This window comes from Xenopus laevis, chromosome 6L, assembly GCF_017654675.1.
Source record: "Xenopus laevis strain J_2021 chromosome 6L, Xenopus_laevis_v10.1, whole genome shotgun sequence".
Classification (NCBI taxonomy): Eukaryota; Metazoa; Chordata; class Amphibia; order Anura; family Pipidae; genus Xenopus; species Xenopus laevis.
Window position 1 is genome coordinate 156,075,193 of NC_054381.1, and position 20,206 is coordinate 156,095,398.

At 36.8% G+C, this 20,206-nt stretch overlaps 1 protein-coding gene across 1 annotated transcript in view; it reads left to right on the plus strand.

Moving 5' to 3' along the window:
* Window positions 1-17,942, plus strand: part of khdrbs3.L (KH domain containing, RNA binding, signal transduction associated 3 L homeolog) — a 106,513-nt gene extending 88,571 nt beyond the window's left edge. The window contains exon 11 of the transcript XR_005962013.1: window positions 16,517-17,942. The gene's annotated coding sequence lies outside the window, so the exon portion shown is untranslated. The remainder of the gene's footprint in view (window positions 1-16,516) is intronic.
* Window positions 17,943-20,206: the final 2,264 nt, after the last annotated feature.

A 20,206-nucleotide genomic window follows, 5' to 3' on the forward strand; every position in this document is an offset into this window, starting at 1 on the left:
CCCTGAAATAAGTCACCACATGGTTTCATTAACAGGGCCAGATTCAATTCAGTCAGAAAAAAGTTTATCACATTTTTGAGATGCAATTCAATTCAGAAAAACTTACAGTTCATCACATGAAAACTCTATGAAGTCTATGGGAAAAAAACTGGAACTTGATTTAGAGAAAAGTTTTCTTCTCCTCTAATTGAATCTCGTCCATGACTTTTCATGTGATAAACCATGAGATAACTTTTTCTCACTTAATTGAATCAGGCCCATTGACTTCAAGGGGCCTATTTATCAAAGTTCAGATTTTAGTGGTTTTAGAGGTTTTTGAAACTACAACTCACAAACTATGAATTTATTATGAATTTATTAAAAAATCTGAATAAAAAAGTATGAACTGAAAATTACACTGAACTCTGTGCTAAAAAATGTAAATACTTTGAGAACCTCTAAAAATGTGAATTTTTCGGACAATTCCTAGTGAAAAAAAACAGAAAACCTCTAAAAGTCCAAATTGATTTAGATCAGTCCAAAAAGATCAGCACAGCTCCTATTGACTTCTATAGGACCTCTACAACTTTTTACCTGGAGAAGCTTTGTATCATTCGTTTTTTTTACAAATAATGAGAAAATCACAAATTTGAAATTCAGTTGTTCAAATTTTTTTGAAAATGTCATTTATAAATATGGATTGAGAAAATTCTGAAAATCAAGTAAACTGCATTCAGTCAAATCAGATTTTAATGTTATGTGTGCAATTGGTCATATATTGTGGGAGTAATGTAATATTATTGCTTATGACAACTAATTCATTAAAATATTTCATTAGCAAGACCTGTTACTTTTAGGAGATATTTAAATTCCATGCATCACAACAACCATAGGTCATATACAACTATACATAGAAATAACAAAATCAAGAGGTAAAAGGGGACTTTTAGATTTTATAAGTATGGAGAAGATGTGGTAGAAACTAGAAGAATACAAAATGTGAGTTGAATAAAGTAGAAAGTCTACAAAATGAAATTAAGTGCTGAAGTCCGGTCAGTGGCTAGGGTTTGGAGATTATAACCAAATGGAAGTCATACAGAGAGACAAGTTGAAGATTTTGGATTTGGTAAATCAGGAGCAGAAAGTAGGTGATTGTTAGAGACAAGTTCATTCTAAATCATTGATTCCCAACTAGTTTCTTGGGATCACTGTAAGGGGCAGATTCACTAACTTCGAGTGAAGGATTCGAATGAAAAAAATTCGAATTTCGAAGTATTTTTTGGGTACTTCGACCATCGAATTGGTTAAATTCGTTCGAATTCGAACGAAATCGAATGATTCGAAGTAAAAATCGTTCGACTATTCGACCATTCGATAGTCGAAGTACTTTCCCTTTAAAAAAAACTTTGACCCCCTACTTCGGCAGATAAAACCTACCGAAGTCAATGTTAGCCTATGGGGAAGGTCCCCATAGGCTTGCTAAACTTTTTTTGATCGAAGGATATTCATTCGATCGTTTGATTAAAATCCTTCGAATCGTTCGATTCGAAGGATTTAATCGTTCGATCGAACGAAAAATCCTTCGATCGTTCGATCGAACGTTTAGCGCTAAATCCTTCGACTTCGATATTCGAAGTCGAAGGATTTCAATTCGAGGGTCGAATTTCGAAGTATTTTTAACTTCGAAATTCGACCCTTAGTGAATCTGCCCCTTAATGTTGATTTGATTACAGATTATCATTTTGGAACAGATTATCAGCAGGCAACCACTGGGATTCTTTCTAATGGTATTTACAAGTATTGGCCACTGATATAAACATTTCTTTCTGAATTGCTCCCTGAGATTTAATTTGAATGTTGTGTTCTGAGTGGTTTTACTCTTAATACAATATGTTTTCCATAATCCAATGACAAGTATGAAAGCCTAATGTTTCTGGCCAGCTGGTTATTTAATATCAACACAAACACTTATGGCTCATACATATTCTGTTTAATATTCTTAAAGCTACCGCTAATGTATTATAATTCACAATGCGCTCTCTGCTGAAAATTAAAAATAAGGTAAAATTAAAATTTTAATAAAGCTCTTGGAACCTGTTTACCATGAATTTCTGCCTTGTGTCTTTATATATTCACAAAATGTATCAGTGACTTCTAATATCCTTAGTATTTACAGTTGGGTTCATTATCCATTATAATACATGAGTGATACTCAAAGTTCCTTGTATAACTCAGCCTGCAGCCTTGTGCCTTTATATGGTCACAGAACAACCCCTCAGTGACTTCTAATATCCTTATCATTTACAGTAGGGGGTAAATTATCCCTTATAATACATGAGTGATACTCAGAGTTCCCTGTATAACTCAGCCTGCAGCCTTGCGCCTTTATATGGTCACAGAACCCCTCAGTGACTTCTAATATCCTTATCATTTACAGTAGGGGGTACATTATCCCTTATAATACATGAGTGATACTCAGAGTTCCCTGTATAACTCAGCCTGCAGCCTTGTGCCTTTATATGGTCACAGAACAACCCCTCAGTGACTTCTAATATCCTTATCATTTACAGTAGAGGGTACATTATCCCTTATAATACTTGAGTGATACTAAGGGGATTATCCAAATTTATCTCAATATTTTCTGCTACAAACTCCGATCAAATCTGCTCCGGTTTTTTATGTTAATTTATTTTTACATTTTCCCAAAAATTTTCTTTGCAGGAAAAAAAACTGATTTTCAAGATTTTTTATGATTTTTTTCACCCAGTTTTCACGAATTTCTAAAGATTTTATCTGAATTTTCAGCCAAAAACTCCAAAAACTTTGGTTTATTACCCGAAACCCAGCGCAAATTAAAAAATCATTGGGACTTTTCCTATTGACTTATATGCAACCTCGACAGGTCTGAGCTGCCGGATTTTCAGATTCAGATTTTTCCATCCTCAGGGTTTAATAAATTCAGAAAAATTTGTGATTATTAAAAAGTCTGATTTTATAAAAAAATTCTAAAAAGTTTTGTGATTTTTGCATTCTGAGTTTAGAAAATAACCCCTAATAGTTCCTTGTATAACTCAGCCTGCAACTGCCCTTGTGGAACAGTCGCAATCATTGGGGAGTACTAGAGAACACTTCACTAAAACCCCTTACATATTCTCTTACACCTTTGTAAGGGCCTTAGAATATTTAAATGACTGTTTCATAATCTATATGATGTCATAGCTGTGATATATAACTGATGTCATTTTACCCTGTTATCAACACTGATATAATATTTTACTTGCAAAAGCATAATGTTTTTTTAGGCTACTAAAAACGAATAATCAAGTACAGGTATATCATCCATTATCCACAAAACTCCAAATTACAGAAAGGCCATCTCCCATAGACTTTATTTAATCCACATAATCCAAATATTTTTAAAAATGATTTCCTTTTTCTGTGTAATAATAAAACAGTAACTTGTACTTGGTCCCAACTAAAATATAATAAATCCTTATTGGAGGCAAAACCAGCCTGTTGGGTTTATTTAATATTTATATGATTTTTTTAGTAGACTTAAGGTATGAAGATCCAAATTACAGAAAGATCTCTTATCCAGAAAATCCTGATAACAAGTCCCATACCTGTATTAGAATAGATTAATAGCAAATAAGATTAAGGCAGATAACATATTTAAGATTTTCTTTCACTTTTTCATCTTATTAAAAATTTAACACAAAAAATAATAAAAGTCAGTGGATATTGCTGTAATTAGCCATTTTTGGTCCCATTTAATAAATCAGTTGTGCGTAGGGGCTCAGAGACCTCTGTGTGTTTCCGTGCTTTGGTGATGCATAAAGGTATTTGACAAATTGTTATTGTTGAGCAGTTGCAGGCAGATTGCAGCTAAATTCCTCTGAGAATATTCTTCTTGGTAGATGAACAAGAACATAAAATGACTTTCCAAAATCCAAAAGGTTAAACAGAAAAAAATCTTGAATAAAATTTTCACGTGTTTACTGGTTTCTTGTTTGCTTCAGATATTTCTAAACATCCAAGTCCGATATTAACTGGAGGTCCTTGCTCTTAAAACATTAACCTCCAGAGATTTGGTTGACGAGCCCAGATGGTTCAGATTAAGTTTGTGTATTTTTTTCCCCCATATACTTCGCTTTCTAAATATTTTTCCAAATCTAGTCTCTTCTGCCAATATCCATCCCAGTGTTTTAGCCACAGTTTTGGCAACATAAATAATACATCTGTGCAATATAAACAGATCTCAAGTTCAAGTTCTCCAATTGTAAGCTTTCACTTCCAGTGTTATTAGATAAAAGTATGACTTTAGAAATTCAGCGTCTATAAAATCCATGAAATTTCCCATGAGAATGTCTGACTGTTACATTAACTTGTATTACACCAGTGAGATTTCTATTACATTTTCCCATTAGCACAGCAGTAATAATCTTAGGAAAGTTATAAAAGTCATCACTTAAAAGCTTGTAGTTAACCGAGGCAAGAATAATATTCAGTTGACTCCAAAATCAAGAACTATTATTGTTTCAAGTAAATAACAAAAAATCATTCTAAACCAGGGGTCTCCAACATTTTTTTTACCCGTGAGCAACACTCTAATGTTGGGACAACAACAGACAACAAAGAAAAAATTCCTTGGGGATGCCAAATAAGGGCTTTGATTGGGAGGACTGCTAACCTACAGAAGGATTTATTGGAGTAAACCTGTGTCTTTATTCCTCCAAAACTTGAATTTAAGACAGGAATTTCAAAATAGCCACTTACTATGAGGCCACTGGGTGCAACATCAATGAGAGTGGAAAGCAACATGTTTCTCAAAAGCCTTTGGTTGGGGATCACTGCTCTATACCAAGGAGTCGATTGTCCACCCAAAAATGAGCACAAAATGCTTTGCATTCTGAAAGTATTAGATGCTTAGTAGATTAAGTTGACCATAAAAAGGAAAACCTTATGTGGAGCTGTCTCCCTCAAGACTCCAAGAGTTGCATCAGACCAGTCTCTGGATCAGCTTTGTACTAAATATTAATTTCAGTAATCTTAGATTTTCTTTTTTGCTGAAAAGATACTCAGTCATTTTTTTGAAGCCATCTATTGTACCAACCAGTAAACCAGGGAGAGAAGTCCACAACTTCACATATTTAATGTCACCTGAAAGTGGAACCACCTTTCTTCTCAATTTATTCCCTTGAAGTTTTTATTGGTGAATAAGGCATCAAAGATTTGATTACATATTTATACATAGTGATCAGATTTGCCGTTGATTTGCCTCTTGTGTAAAAAATCTCAAACCAGCCAGTCTGTCTTCATAACTGAGACCATCTTTTATCAGTTTAGTCGCTTATGTCTGGTTTTGTTTATTTTATACAATGTAGACCCAAACTGCATATTCTAGATAAGGGAAGTATTATGCTCTCCATTCAATCTATACTCATTTTAATACAAGACAATACCAAGGCTAGGTTATTTTCCATCAAGGATTGTTGTAATTCTTATGCACAATGTTTGCTTCAGACTTAAATGGAAGTGGTGTTTTCTGCTTGTATTAGTGAGTGGGCTATAATATGAATTATCCGTACTTCAAATGATATCCCAGATGATGCTTATACAATGACAGCATTGTGAATTCTAGCAAAGGATTCTGCTGTAAAATTAATGTAAATTAATATCATGTGTCTCATATACTGTCATAATTCCATGTTATGGAGCAATAGCCACAATGTTTGCATTTGTCTGAAAGTGCCCCTGTACCCTCATATTTTCCTGTATATTTGCTAGTACAGGGGAAAAGCTCATATGACAAAGGTTTCTGAAAACTCTGATTAAAAATTATAAAATAGACCTACAGGCATGTCCTATTGTGGTTAAATTCCACAGCAGCAGGGAACTGTCAAGCCAACTGTCTAAAAAGAAGGAACACAGTGAACCTTTTGCTTCTCATGAACAGGACACGATTGTATATAGTACAAAGCTGGTTGCATGTAAGGTGACCAAAATAGGACCTTTTGACCTTGTTGTTTAGTCACCACTCAATTGGGAAGTCTCTCAAACAGTTATTGTGAGTTTTCAAAATGTGGTTATTCCATATGGATGTTCCTGTAGGGGTAAAAAGCAAGTAAATGCAATTTGACAATATTAGGGAGCATTTACTTAGACCCGGGACAGTAGTACAAGTATCTCTAGCGAAGTATCACAAAAGTGCCCCCTGAATGCTCATTGAGAGATTACTTCTTTCTGGTGTCTCACTCTGGTACTCTCTACTCTGTGCCGAATAAAACAACAGAGTGTTAGTGGGAAGAAGGCAGCCCTATCCTTACACAGCCTGCACCCACTAGTGAATGACGTGCAAGTTAGGGGTCAGGAGTAGGGACACCTATATACCACCCCTTCCATCCCCTCATGAATACAGCTCTGCTCCACACACACCTCACTGTCTTCAATGGGCAAAAACATGGGGGATTGTGCCTATTTTTTGGGTAGTATATGACCCCTGTAATGAGGTAAAACTTCATGTGGTCTAGTCAGGCTGTACATGGAGGACTTTGTGAGGAAATGACTAGCTATTGTATCTGGCCTTATCAGGGTTTCCACATAGCTCACCAGAACCCAACAGCAGCTACTATTACATTGAGAGTACATTTTTAGACTTTAAACATTCAAGCAAATATGGCTGGAGAGAAAAGACTGGCACTGCAGATTTTATTGTAAGGTGGAAAATACTTGTTTTGAGTCTTATTTTCTAAAATTGCATGGTTGCGGCAATAAATCCCCCTGGATCCTACTGGTTTCTCTGTTTACAGATGTTTTACAATTTACACAGTTGTTTAATGCATTTCTTCTTGTTCTGCAAATCTGATACTTTGCTTTCTCATGTTGGCAAATCTCTGCTTGGTAACTACAAGAGCGTATTTAGTGGAGACTGATAAAAACTGGTAAACTTTTTAATGTCCTTCAAAATAAATAAGTTATAACCATTAAGGGGGATATTAGGACACGCGGTTTCTTTTAAATGGAAGAAATCTAATGACTTTAATATGTTTATATAAAATAAACATATTATGTAGGTTGTTTCCAAACAGCTGACTAGCTGACCACCTGAACAATGATATGAAACAAGTTAAACTAAAGTCCTAATAGTAGTGATGGGTGCATAAATTTGTCTGGCACGAATTTGCGGAAAATTTCTGAAATTGCGGCAAATAAATTTGTGAAACTTGCGAAAATTAGGCGGAGATATAATTTCCATCGTCAAAATATTTTGGACATGCGTCCGAAAAGTAGCTTGTGTCAAAATTGCAGTGCGTCAACACTATTCAGACGCCCATTGACTTTAACACCAATGTCAAAATTGACACGAGCAACTTTTTGGATGTGCGTCCATCGATTTTCGAGTTTCACAAGTTTTTGCAATTTTGTGAATTTCACAGGAAATGTCACAGGAAATTCGCTAATATATAGAACCTCGGTAGTTCTAAGATTCCTTTTGGTATAATAAACCTAAAAAAGAATAGCTTTTGTTTCCACTAAAAATTCATATTTTATAGTAAAAAAAAATCGAGTTTTTGGCATTTGGACTTTAATAAATAACCCCTGTAGTGTAGCTGGGGTTGCTTTATTTATTGAATCTCATAAGTCCCAGACTCCCTAAAAGTGCATTCACTGTCAAGTATTGCATATCAGGGCCATCTCAAACATAGGGCCAGGTTCAATTCAATGAAAAGCCATGGACAAGAGTCAATTTGGGATGCAATTCAATTAAATTAAAACTTATCTCAAGGTTCAACATGTGAAAACTCTACTGAAGTCTATGAAAAAAACGAACTGAATCAGGAGAAAAGTTTTTTTCTCCTAGAATTGAATCTCGTCCATGGCTTTTCACGTGATAAACCATGAGAACTTTTTCACTGAATTGAATCTGGCCAATAGGTTGGTAGATTCTTTGTATTTGTTCAAACTTGCAGCTTCCACATTTTTACTCTTCTGCAAATTTTTTTCTAGGTGGAAGGTGAATACAGTATATACTGCGAAAAGAGAGGTTCCCTATAACACAGGGATGTCCTCTAAACAGGTGTATTTTTGGTTTTATGATATAAATAATACGCTATATAAAACTATTTTGCTTGTCCCTCCTTGAGCCTTTGTTCAATGGCTTGTTTTTCTAGAAATTATGGGGCAAATTCACTAAGAGGCCCATTTACTTAGTTCGAGTGAAGGAATAGAGGAAAAAAAGTTCGAATTTCGAATGGTCGAATATGGCTACTTCGAATGGGCTACTTTGACCTTCAACTACGACCTTCGACTTCTAATCGAACGCTTCAAACTAAAAATCGTTTGACTATTCGACCATTCGATAGTCGAAGTACTGTCTCTTTAAAAAATTCTTCAACCCCCTAGTTCACCACCTAAAACCTATCGAGGCCAATGTTAGCCTATGGGGAAGGTCCCCATAGGCTTCCTAACAATTTCCTGATCGAAGGAATATCCTTCGATCGATGGATTAAAATCCTTTGAATCGTTCGATCTGAAGGATTTAATTGTTCGATCGATCGTAGGAATAACGCAAAATCCTTCGACTTCGATATTCGAAGTCGAAGGATTTTACTTCGACAGTCAAATATCGAGGGTTAATTAACCCTCGATTTTCGACCCTAGGTAAATGTGCCCCTAAGATTTGTAGTTGCGCCAGCGTCCGCTTCGCCGCACTTTGCCATGCGAATTTCGCCAGCAATACGCAAATTCACTAAAATCCGAAGTTGCGCTCAGGGGAAATGAAAGGTTGTGAAGTTGCACTAGCGTTAATTCGCCAGGCAAAGCGAAGTTATGCTAGCGATGCTTAATTTGCATACGGCGCCATATTGAATTTACAATGGAAGTATACGTAGCAGGACTACACAAGCCTGGGAAACCTTAAAAACATCAAATAAAATTTTTATTTTGCCCTACACGTGCGCGCGTCAGTGAATTTGTGTAGTTACGTCAACGGTATAGTTAAGTTCCCATGAGTTAGGAAATGTAGGGGGGAAGGAGGGTAGCCCCAAAATTTTTTCGATCTTTTCCAGCCTATCACCCATAAAAAAAAGCAAAAACGCCAGCGTTTTTTGGGACTTTGAAAAAATTTCAGCTTTTTCTGAAACAATCCCTACCTATTGTATTGCACTTCGCCTGGTCTGAGGTGGCGAAGGAAGTCTAGCGTAAAAGGTAGCGTTCAGAATAATGCGCGCATCAGTGAATTTGCGTAGTTACATCTATTGCGCAAATTCACCAGGTTTAAGGGTGTGAAGTAACACTAGTGAATTTACGCCAGTGTCCAAATTAAAGCTAGCGTTAGGCGCTTTGTCCTTTAGTGAATTTGCCCCTATAGGTTTTAGACTTGAAAGGGATACAAGTGTGAGTCGGCAGAGGACAGCAATCTTACCTAGACTTTGGCAACTGTATATTTCTGGACTCTTTGGCAACTGTGTGGTTGTTTCAGTGATTCTTAAGTCTATAAGCAGGAGCATTGAAGTAACCAAGCAATGAGAAGTATTAGTAAAAGCCTGCAGGTGAAGAACCAGATGGTGGTATCCAGCACCAGATTCAAAAGCCTTATTGGGCAGTAACGTTCACATAGTCGTGAGCACATTCCCTATACTAGATCCGATCATAGGGAAAATGGTCTGACTCATCAAACCAACATTTGACACGAGGCATATGTTAAAGAGTAGATATATTGAGATGAAAAATAACAAAAGAGATGGAATGGTGGTACCTTTAATTGCTACGGTTAAAAACATTGGACACAAGATATTTTGGCTTTATTCTGATTAAAATGGCGCCACACTATTTCTTTATTATTCTGGGAACAATTGCAAACTGGAATTTGTATTTGCTGATTCTTAATTAGAAATCTTGCTTTGTCAAACCACTTTTCCTCTCAGCTTGCTTGGCCAGGAGGCACTGTTCCTTGCTTTAAGGACATCCAGAGGCGTACTTACTGGCCTACATTATCCCCCAAAAGGATAAAAAAATTGAAGATGTAGTTTACTTCTCACCAGAGGCATTTTCCAGGCTAACAATAGTCATTAAAACAACAAACTAAAATTTAAGCAAAGATTCCTCTGATGCCATTTTAAAAGTATGACTGTAGAAGAGATGGCAGAACCCTCTTCCTTACAAACTCATCTACTGCACCTCTCCTTTATTTAATCTTCTTCCCTATGATGTTTAATGAGACTGCCAGACTATAGGTCTATAGGGTGAGTTCCCTGTTTGCATTTGATGTAACTTGAAAGCCATCTGGTGCCACGGCACATCCACTGCACTCATAAAAGTGTGTTTATTCCATTGCTAAAGCAAATACATGACCTGTGTGAATGCCTTTTAACTTCATTGCTTTCAACGTGTTTATAATGACGTTTCTTGCAATTAAAAACCCAAAAACAAAAATTCCTGCCGAAGTGCCTCGAAACTTTGACTATTTTTCTAAGTTTCCATTTTACAGATATTTTATTAGAAAGTTATTGAGTGTGACGGGTTTTTTTTTTTACAGCTGAGAGGCAAATTTAGAGAAATTGGCAGCAAAAAAAGTGATCTATCATTTGGAATCCAAGTTTTCCAGGTTTCAATTGTGGATTTTTAGCATTCAAGCAAATACATTTTTCTTTTGTTTTTCAAATATGCAATATGCAATATGCTTGACTCCATGACTTAAAACAACTTCGTTTTTCCAATTGAAGTTTTTTTTTAAATAAATATGCTAGTTTTCAAAAACTTGAGTTTGAAAAACTCAAATTCAGTAAATGAATAAATCTGCCTCCAAGAGTTTAAATTGCACCACAGAGTGGAACAGTAGTGATTGAATTCTACTTCTAGCTCAATACTGTAGCTCAATTTTAATACAAGTAAAAAAATATGTTTCCCTCGCAGATCAAGATTCCCTTTATCTGGCATCTCAGAATGGTTATTCATTGAAAGATCATTAGTCCACTTACTCAAGAATTCTTTAGTTGTGATACAATAACATTTTGTACATTTTGCATGCCCAAAAAAATCCAAAATTCGGTATAAATATATGTGAGGAATACCTGAGATCGTAGAAACATTAGAAACAGTTTGGTATATGAAAATATTTATAAAAAAAATTTATATAAGGTCTCAACAAATACCTTGTTGAAGGACAATGGACCAAGACTATCGCTAGGTAGTATATGTAGTAGTATATGTAGTATATGACACCGCAAAAACTCCATAGAATGTGGACTGAGGTTTCCTTCACATGCTTTAGAGCAGTGATCCCCAACCAGTAGCTCGTGAGCAACATGTTGCTCTCCAACCCCTTGGATGTTGCTCCCAGTGGCCTCAAAGCAGGTGATTATTTTTGAATTTCAGGCTTGGAGGCAAGTTTTGGTTGTATAAAAACCAGGCGTTCTGCCAAACAGAGTCTCAATGTAGGTTACAATCCACATAGGGGCTACCAAATGGCCAATCACAGCCCTTATTTGGCACTCCAAGAACATTTTTCATGCTAGTGTTGATCCCCAACTCCTTTTACTTCTGAATGTTGCTCACGGCTTTAAAAGGTTGGGGATTCCTGCTTTAGAGGTTGTGGGGAGCTTGGTACATATATGGTGGGAGTGCTCCCAAACTGGCATTGATCATGACCTATGGCTATAAAATATAAAAAAAAAAATTTTGAACTGTCTACTCTAGTTGGTAAATACCCCTTATAACTTTAAATAGCTGCGCACTATAATAATTTGTGAATATTGATTTATGTATTATTTATAAAAAAACTTTACACAGTATTATTTTTAATAAGATGTATGTAATACGGCTATTTAATAGGTAATAAATTATAGGTTTGGCTTGATTATGTACTTACTTATTGATTGTACAAGAGGATAACATTGAAATACTGTAGATAGAGATAACATTGAAGTACAAAATGGATATTTGACTTTATTATTTACTGTGTAATAAAAACATTTTCAAGGAAAAAAAAGAAAGTTTACTCATGAATTGATCATTCTGCTTGAAAGTTTAAGATTCCATTTATACTTCTATAAAGTGACTTGTGAATACATATCGGCATGGCACATCCTAGTTTATATTTATATATCCTCAGACTGCCTTCCATCTGGTATGTTACCAGTGCGTTGGAGAAATCTGATGTAATTGCAATATTTATATAGAATTACAGTCTCAACCTGGTAATTATACACCTGCAAGTTTGACATGAGCACTTAGCAAGGTATTTGAAGGGTTGATATCACATTGCAAGTTATGTTGAGGAGAAAGGCATTATGAGTAGGAATCAGCATGACTTTATGAAGGATAGATCATTTCAAACATGTCTTACTTTTAGGTTGAATTAAGTAGGAAAGTGGACAGTGGGGGTGCAGGTGATGTGGTCTATTGGAGTTTGCCTAAACTTTTGATACAGGTTCATAAATATCAGTTGTTATTGGTGGAACGTTGATAAAAAACTGGCTAAAGGTTTGTGATGTTGGTACATTTTATGCTTGGAGTAGGGTTCTAGTGGGTTGACCCAGGGTTCTGTATTTGGCCCACTTAAATTTCTTCATCAATGACTTGGGTAGTGCATTGTAAACAGGCTATTGTAAATTAGGTACAGGTATGACATTTTGTAACTGGAAACCTGATTTCAAAAAATAAACAGGACCATGTATCGATATCTGTGGCAAAATAACCCTATTGGGTTTATTTAATTGTTTAATGGTTTTTAGTAAATTTAACTTATGGTGATCTAAAATAGGGAATAAGCCCCATTCAAAAACCCAAGGTCCCAAGCATTCCAAACAAAGACTGAAGATCTTTTCGTAGACCAAGGTCTTCTCATTTTTTAATATTCCCACATTTTCAGATTTGATAAATTGTGCATATTTTACTACAAAAATTCTAAATGTGTTTGAGAAGTATTTGACTTGATTGCCTTAGTTTGTTGCCATGATTTAATACTTGCCTAAACAGCTTTTTTTATAGCAGAAATGTAAATGATAAATGAGAAGTATCATACATTTGAGTCAGTTGTAAAGGGGATCTTTGTGCATTGTATTATTTGTATTTAAATGATACACGTTCTTTTTAGTTTCCAACAATAAGATGTGCTATGGTAATTTTTCAGTTACATTATATGAGGCCGCCACAATTCTTCAAATATGTGTGAAATAAGTATGCTGGGAAGGTTTCCTCTTGTTACTTGATCTGGCTTTTATCAAATAACTGCAGCTTTCCAAAGTGCTAGAATGTTCTTTAGTTTGAATGCTAGTAGAGTAGCTTTTTAGCTTCCCTGGGATTCTTTTATAATTGGAACATATTCTGATGTTTCCCCATTTAGAATAGCTTTGCAATGTGTTCACTTGTTCACAAGAACATCTTTCTTGTTAAGTCCAAACTATACCAATGGGCAGGGATCACCTATCATTCGGCAGACAAGACTGCAAGTTAATGAAAATCCTCAGTTCAGTAGGTAATGATGGTTAAGCAATTCTCTGTACTTGTTAAGCAAGGATTTGCATGAAATTGGAGCTTAGATTACATCCAATACACTCAAGAGCAGTTCTCTAATAAATGCATAGCCTCCCGGGACTAAATGCTTTCAAAGTTTTAAATGAAACTGCGAGCGCTGATAGGAAGAAATGCCACTAAGTAGATCTGTTCAAAATAAAAGCATATACAACATCTAAAAGTTCTACCTGCTGAGAGTTTTTGGTTTTTTTTCCTGTTTATTGTCTCGTGGCTATGCCTTTCTACTAGAGATGTAGTTGACTTCTTGTTGACTTGTTCTGTTTTCCTGTTTATTGTCTCATGACTATGCCTTTCTACTAGTGATGTAGTCGGCTTCTTCTTGACTAGTTGACTTCCTGACCTTATCCTGTCCACTGCCAAGTTGACCCAGTGAGTCACCTGTATTTATAGACCTGCACTTGCCCCTCCCATCTCAGACATCACAAAGGAGGTGGGACAGGTGTATACCTATAACAACAGATGGCTAGAGATGGACGTGGGGCACTGTAAGGTTGCGGTCAGCATGAGCAAAAGAAAATGTTTGGCCCAAACCCATCCCTGGGACATGTGTGGGCATCAACCTGCATTTTAGGCCAAACCGCACATCACCACTTTCTACTGGGCTGTATTTTGTACTGGGCTCTGTTAGATCATAACTATGCCCTGCCTGTGAAAGCTGAATAGTCTACAAGAAGAGCAAGCAAAGAGAGTGTTCTTATTATTGGTGTTTGTGAATAGGTGCTAATGGCCACTCCAGATAAAGTAGGGTTGTATCATGTAGCTGTAGCTAACTCTAATAAGCTAGTATTATTGTATATTCATGCTTTGCCACCATTTAGAAGCACCGCATGGGAAATATAACAGTAGGTAAGGCATACCCATGTTGATATCCAAGAGTAAACCTACAGTCTGCATATGGTGGACAAACGGATAAGTGCAACAAATGGTGCAATGGGAATTTTTTCCCCATGTTTATCATCAAAATTCTTAATAATGTATTAAGGTACATACCCCTATGGGATACGTTACTCGGAAACCCATTATCTAGAAAACCCCAAATTAAAGGAAGGCTGCCTCCCATAGACTCAATTTTATCTAAATAACCCAAAAATGTAAAAATGATTTCCCTTTTCTCTGTAATAATTCAACCTTGTGCCTTGTACTTGATCCCAACTAAGATATAACTATTCTCTATTGAAGGCAAAACGAGCCTATTGGGTTTATTTAATGTTAGACTTGAGGTATGAAGATACAAATTACAGAAAGATCCCTTATCTGGAAAACCCCAGGTCCCGAGCCTTCGGGATAACAGGTCCCACACATGTATTTATACCGGCATAAATGTGTCTGTGCAAATTAGACAGCAACCCTATAGGCCCTAAAATCTCCCCCGTAATCTGATAATGCTTTTACTCCATCTGTTTATTGTAACCGTAAAATGAGGTAATTTGTCCCACTGTAACAGTACGTTCTGTTTTTTCCTGTAACCAAGAAGCTGTGTCAACAAATTTTGATTCCAAAAGCAACAGCTGTATAACTGCAGCCTTGTTTTCTGTGATATTCCCTCCTTTCTACGGATTTACTTTAATTTACTGATCAGCTGCAAGTGGAAGTTTATCTTAACTTGTAGTAGAAAGTGAAAAGGTTCTGTCCTTACATTTATCTTGTACCTATAGGCTGCCGTGTGTATTACTGTAGTAACAGGAGAAAGAGGGGCACCACTGTTGGAAAACAGATGCAAATTAAAATTCCATGTTCATGAAAGGCTCAGCATGAAGGCAAATACTAAGGGGTTTATTTGTAAAGGTGTGTAAAATCTGTGTAAAAGATGGTGTAAAGCATATGTTGCATTAGGTAAAGCTCAGTAGCTCTTACATGTGAGTAAACATCACATAAAGTGTAATTGCAGAAATAATAATTGGGAAAAAACCAAATGGCAAATCATTTCTATTATGGGAGTAAAAAGCAGATACAGGTATGGGATCCATAATCCAGAAAGCTGTGAATAACCATAAGGTTATCTCTCTTCAGCATTTTGACTGTAAGAGTCAAGACCCCCTGTGGCTTCCACTTCAGGGCCCCCCACTTCCTCCCTGACCCCCGCCCCAGCTGCAACCCCTCCAACCCCCTTGCATTCCTGTTGCTGCAGCCATGATCAGGGCCACGGGGAGTTCAAGTGGCCCAGTTCAACCCTGTCTCTCATTGGGGCTCATTTATCAACACTGGGCAAATTTGCCCATTGGCTGTTACCTATAGCAACCAATCAGTGATTGGCTTTTTAAAGCTAGCTGCAAGAAGAACAATGAATGTAGCAATCTGATTGGTTGCTATAGGTAACAGCCCATGGGCAAATTTGCCCAGTGTTGATAAATGAGCCCCATAGACTCCATTTTAATAAAGTAATTCAACATCAACCATATTTCCTTTTTCTTTCTAATAATAAAACAGTAGCTTGTACTTGATCACAACTAAGATATACTTAATCCTTATTGGAAGCTAAACAATTTTGTTGTGCTTATTTAATATTTAAATGATTTTCTAGCAGACTAAATTACAGAAAGACCCCTTATCTGGAAACCCCTAAGTCCAGAGCTTTCTGGATAGCCAGTCCCATACCTGTTCTTCTTTTCAAGCAAATACATCTTTTTATACTCTTTACTCTAACTTTAATATGGAATATTTTGGAACCATCAACATGGGTAGTTATGTAATAAAGTAGGGGAGTTATAAAATTTGTACTTGGTGGTTACTAAGATACGTAAATCCATGTCGGTGGCAACACAACTTAATATTCTGTTATGTTTAAATGTTTTTAGCCTTAAGGGCTATTGATCCATATAATGGAAAGACCCCTTAGCTGGAAGGCATACAATACATCCCGAGGATTGTGGGTAACAGATGGCACACCTGTACAAAATATTTAATGCTTTCCTCTGTCCGTTGCCACAATTGATTATCTAGTACTGGATGTTTAAAAACATCTTGAGGGTGGTTCTGACTATTTATTTTTTTCTTTTTTCAGGGATTATTCATTAAACACACAGATGGTATTGAAAAGAATGAAGAACTCACCAATGTGCCTACGACGCCATCGACCACTAGATCAAAATGCACCTTGAAACGATTCATCAATTTATTATGTTGTTTTTAACCTCATCAGTCACCAACTTTATGGACAGTTAAACAATAACTCAATAAATACCAGTATTTCATCTTATCTTAATCATTTCAAAGCAGTCCCTAACCATCATGCACTGAATGCTCGCTTTCTTGCAGTTGGTAGTCATTTATTGAATCTACTAGGAGTCAACTGTGAAGGCACCATGCACCCAATCTTCCTACCTCAATAAATTTCCACAGGTCTCTGCGTTCTGTCTTGGGGCACAGAGATCTGAGGCCACCTCTGCATGAATGTGGGTGTCCCACCTGCCGTCCCCTACCCATGCCCTACCATTCCTGCACCAGCCAGCTAAACCCCATGCAAAACTGCTCTCTGTTTGATCACTGAAGAGTGTGTTCTTGTTGGCCCCTTAGTGTTCTTGCACTTCTGCCAGGGGTCTTCATAAATGACCCCTGCTGTGGATGTTCATTACTCACTTTTGTAGTCAGCTGGAAAAATGTTCAAAAAGGATCATCGCTGCCATAATAGAGCAGCCGAGGGGTTAGGCCCAGGGTCTTCATAAATTATCCCTACTGTAGCTGTTCAATGTTCACTTTGTAGGCAGCTGGGAAAATGTTTAAAAATGACTAAGACCAGCAAAATGGAGTAGCCCATGGGTTAGGCCCGGGGTCTTCATAAATGATCCCTAATATGGCTGTTCACAATTTGCGGGCAGCTAGGAAATGTTAAAAAATGAGTACCCCAAGGACAATTCTAGCTGACCCCACCACCACTTGATCATTATAAATCAACTAGTGAAAAGCCAGTAAAGACAGCCTGAAATGCAGCACACAGGCTCATGGTAGGGAAAATGAGCCTGCCCAACTTGGTATATAGGATTATCAGCCAAGGATAAGACTTTGAAGTGCATGTATACTTTCTGTATATATCCATGTGTGTTTCCTTATTAATACAGGGCTAGAGATTGTGGTTTATCAGTTAGTAATAATTAATTATAATATCTAGTGATGTATATAATACTAATGCCTATGTTACGGTTTGTAATATTCACAGATTTAGAGTAATTGAAATATCAAAATAAATCTTAAGGCACAGTATTTGCATTTCATTGCCTTTCCCTTCCCTGTGTCCAACAGAATAGCAAGGGTAGAGAGCGATGACAAATTGCTTGTGGAAAATAGCACATAAAAAATCAAGGTCACTTAGTTCCTTAGTAATTTGTTCACACATGTCTGAATTATTACTTTCTACCGCCCTTATTCTGTGTTTTTTTTTCTCTTTGAAGAGGGTTTATTGTCCATTAAAGTTAAGTATTACAAAAAAGTGTTTTTTGGTGTTTTTGAGCTAATAAAAATGGAATACTTTATTTTTCCCCCCGCAAACAAAACTGATCTATTTTATCCCTGAAAAAAAATCTTCTTTCAACAACATACAAGAGATGCATTTAATCAGAGCCGGTTGAAATCAGGGTATTTGATGTGCTCCAGTCCTCTTATGTGCACTTACAGTGGATATAAAATGCTGGGTCGTTGGGTTTGGGTTTGAAGTTGAAACAAGCTAAATCTGCTTTATTTGAGGAAAATTGGACCTCTTTCTGTAAAATGCATTTCTCAAATGCATTTCTTCAAACAGAAGATAATGACATACCACTCCGGCTATTGGAACGCAGATGCCGAAATAAGACGATCACCCTCACTATTGGGATTGCGGGAGGCAGATCAGCCAACTGTGCCTCCAGAACCGCTTGTTTAATAGAAAAAGATGGAGCCTTAGAGTAAATTCATACTGTAGCTATATAACCTAGCTTGTAAGCTTATGGTATTGATCCTGTTTCATTGGTGCATAATATTAGAACAATGGGTCACACCCAACATATTCATCAGTAAGGATAGGTTTAAAAGCAACAGAAAGGCCTTCCACTATGATATGTATTTACATGGTTCCAACTGTATACCGAGTAGATTGGACCCCAATCTACTAAATGTTCAATGGATAATTGTTTGATTAGAGGTCAATACCTCAAAGTAGGAGGAACATCCAAGGGCAAATGTGTCACACAAAACGTCTTGTGACTTTACCAAGACAATTCCTGGTAAAGTTTCAATCATAAATTCAGAAAAACGAAAAGATTAGAGAGCCCAAGGTGGTATCTACTGAATTACTATTGTGCTTGGGGCATCAGTCATTTCAACTGGTACATTTGTTGAATAAAGCATCTCCCAGAAATGGTCACCCCTCCCCCTAATTAACAAAAACTTTTTAAGAGTTATATCACTCCCTTAATAATAGAACACCAAACAATATAGATAATTTGCGAATAACTACTAAACAGTTTAGGGGGTACAACATTTGTACAGATCATTAATGTTAAGGATCAAGTTATCCTTGCATTTTCCTGCAGAACTGTACTTTGCTGACAAAGCTTTATGGTATCTCTCTGTACAGACTATGAGCAAACTTAGGGGACTGTTCCTGCTGAATTGTGCTTAGTACAGGGAATACCTATGCTGTCATAGTTTTATGGGATCTCTCTGTATAGACTATGAGCAAACTTAGGGGACTGTTCCTGCTGAATTGTGCTTAGTACAGGGAATACCTATGCTGCCATAGTTTTATGGGATCTCTCTGTACAGACTATGAGCAAACTTAGGGGACTGTTCCTGCTGAATTGTGCTTAGTACAGGGGAATACCTATGCTGCCATAGTTTTATGGTATTTCTCTGTACAGACTATGAGCAACCTTAGGGTCTGTTCCTGCTGAATTGTGCTTAGTACAGGGAATACCTATGCTGCCATAGTTTTATGGGATCTCTCTGTACAGACTATGAGCAAATGTAATGGGCTGTTCCTGCTGAATTGTGCTTAGTACAGGGAATACCTATGCTGCCATAGTTGTCTTTTGTATCTTTTACAACCTCTTCATTGCTTTAACTGGATTCAAGCACATTAGGAGGCCTGTGGGAGGAAATTAAAGGCTTGTGGCCAGAAATATGATGGTTACTTACACAAGACTAAGGTGTAGGAGATAAAGCAATAGTTAAAGAATGACATTACTATTAGATAAAGCCATATATATAGTAAAATAATTTATAGAGGTTTGTTAAACAAAGCAACATCTATAGGAGGCAATGCAATAGAAGTGTTTGGTACCGTTCTAGTAACCCATAGCAACAGATTTGCATGTATCATTTACTGCTCTCCTGCTTGAAGCAAACATCTGTGTATGACAAAAGCTTCGTGTGTATCAAAATACCCTGTAGCCTCACAGTAAAGCCTCTGGCTGGTGGCTAAGGTGACTGGCATTTGCTACTATGAAGCTTTTTATATTCAAAATAAAAAGTCAGTACAGAAAAGCAAAGACCCTGCAGGTGAAAAGGGGGTGTGGCTGCGTGTGCCAGATGCTTCAACTGTAAGTCATTATATTTGGTGCCGCAGGCAGTACACAAAGGATCAGGTCTTCAATTTGACACTAACTCTGCTTAACCTTTCTAATGGGCAGCAGCCCCTGCACCTCCCTCCAAGCATTCTCCATTCTCTCATACACCATTCCCAGAAGGCATTGTTATCCAAATCATTGATTACCCCCTGATT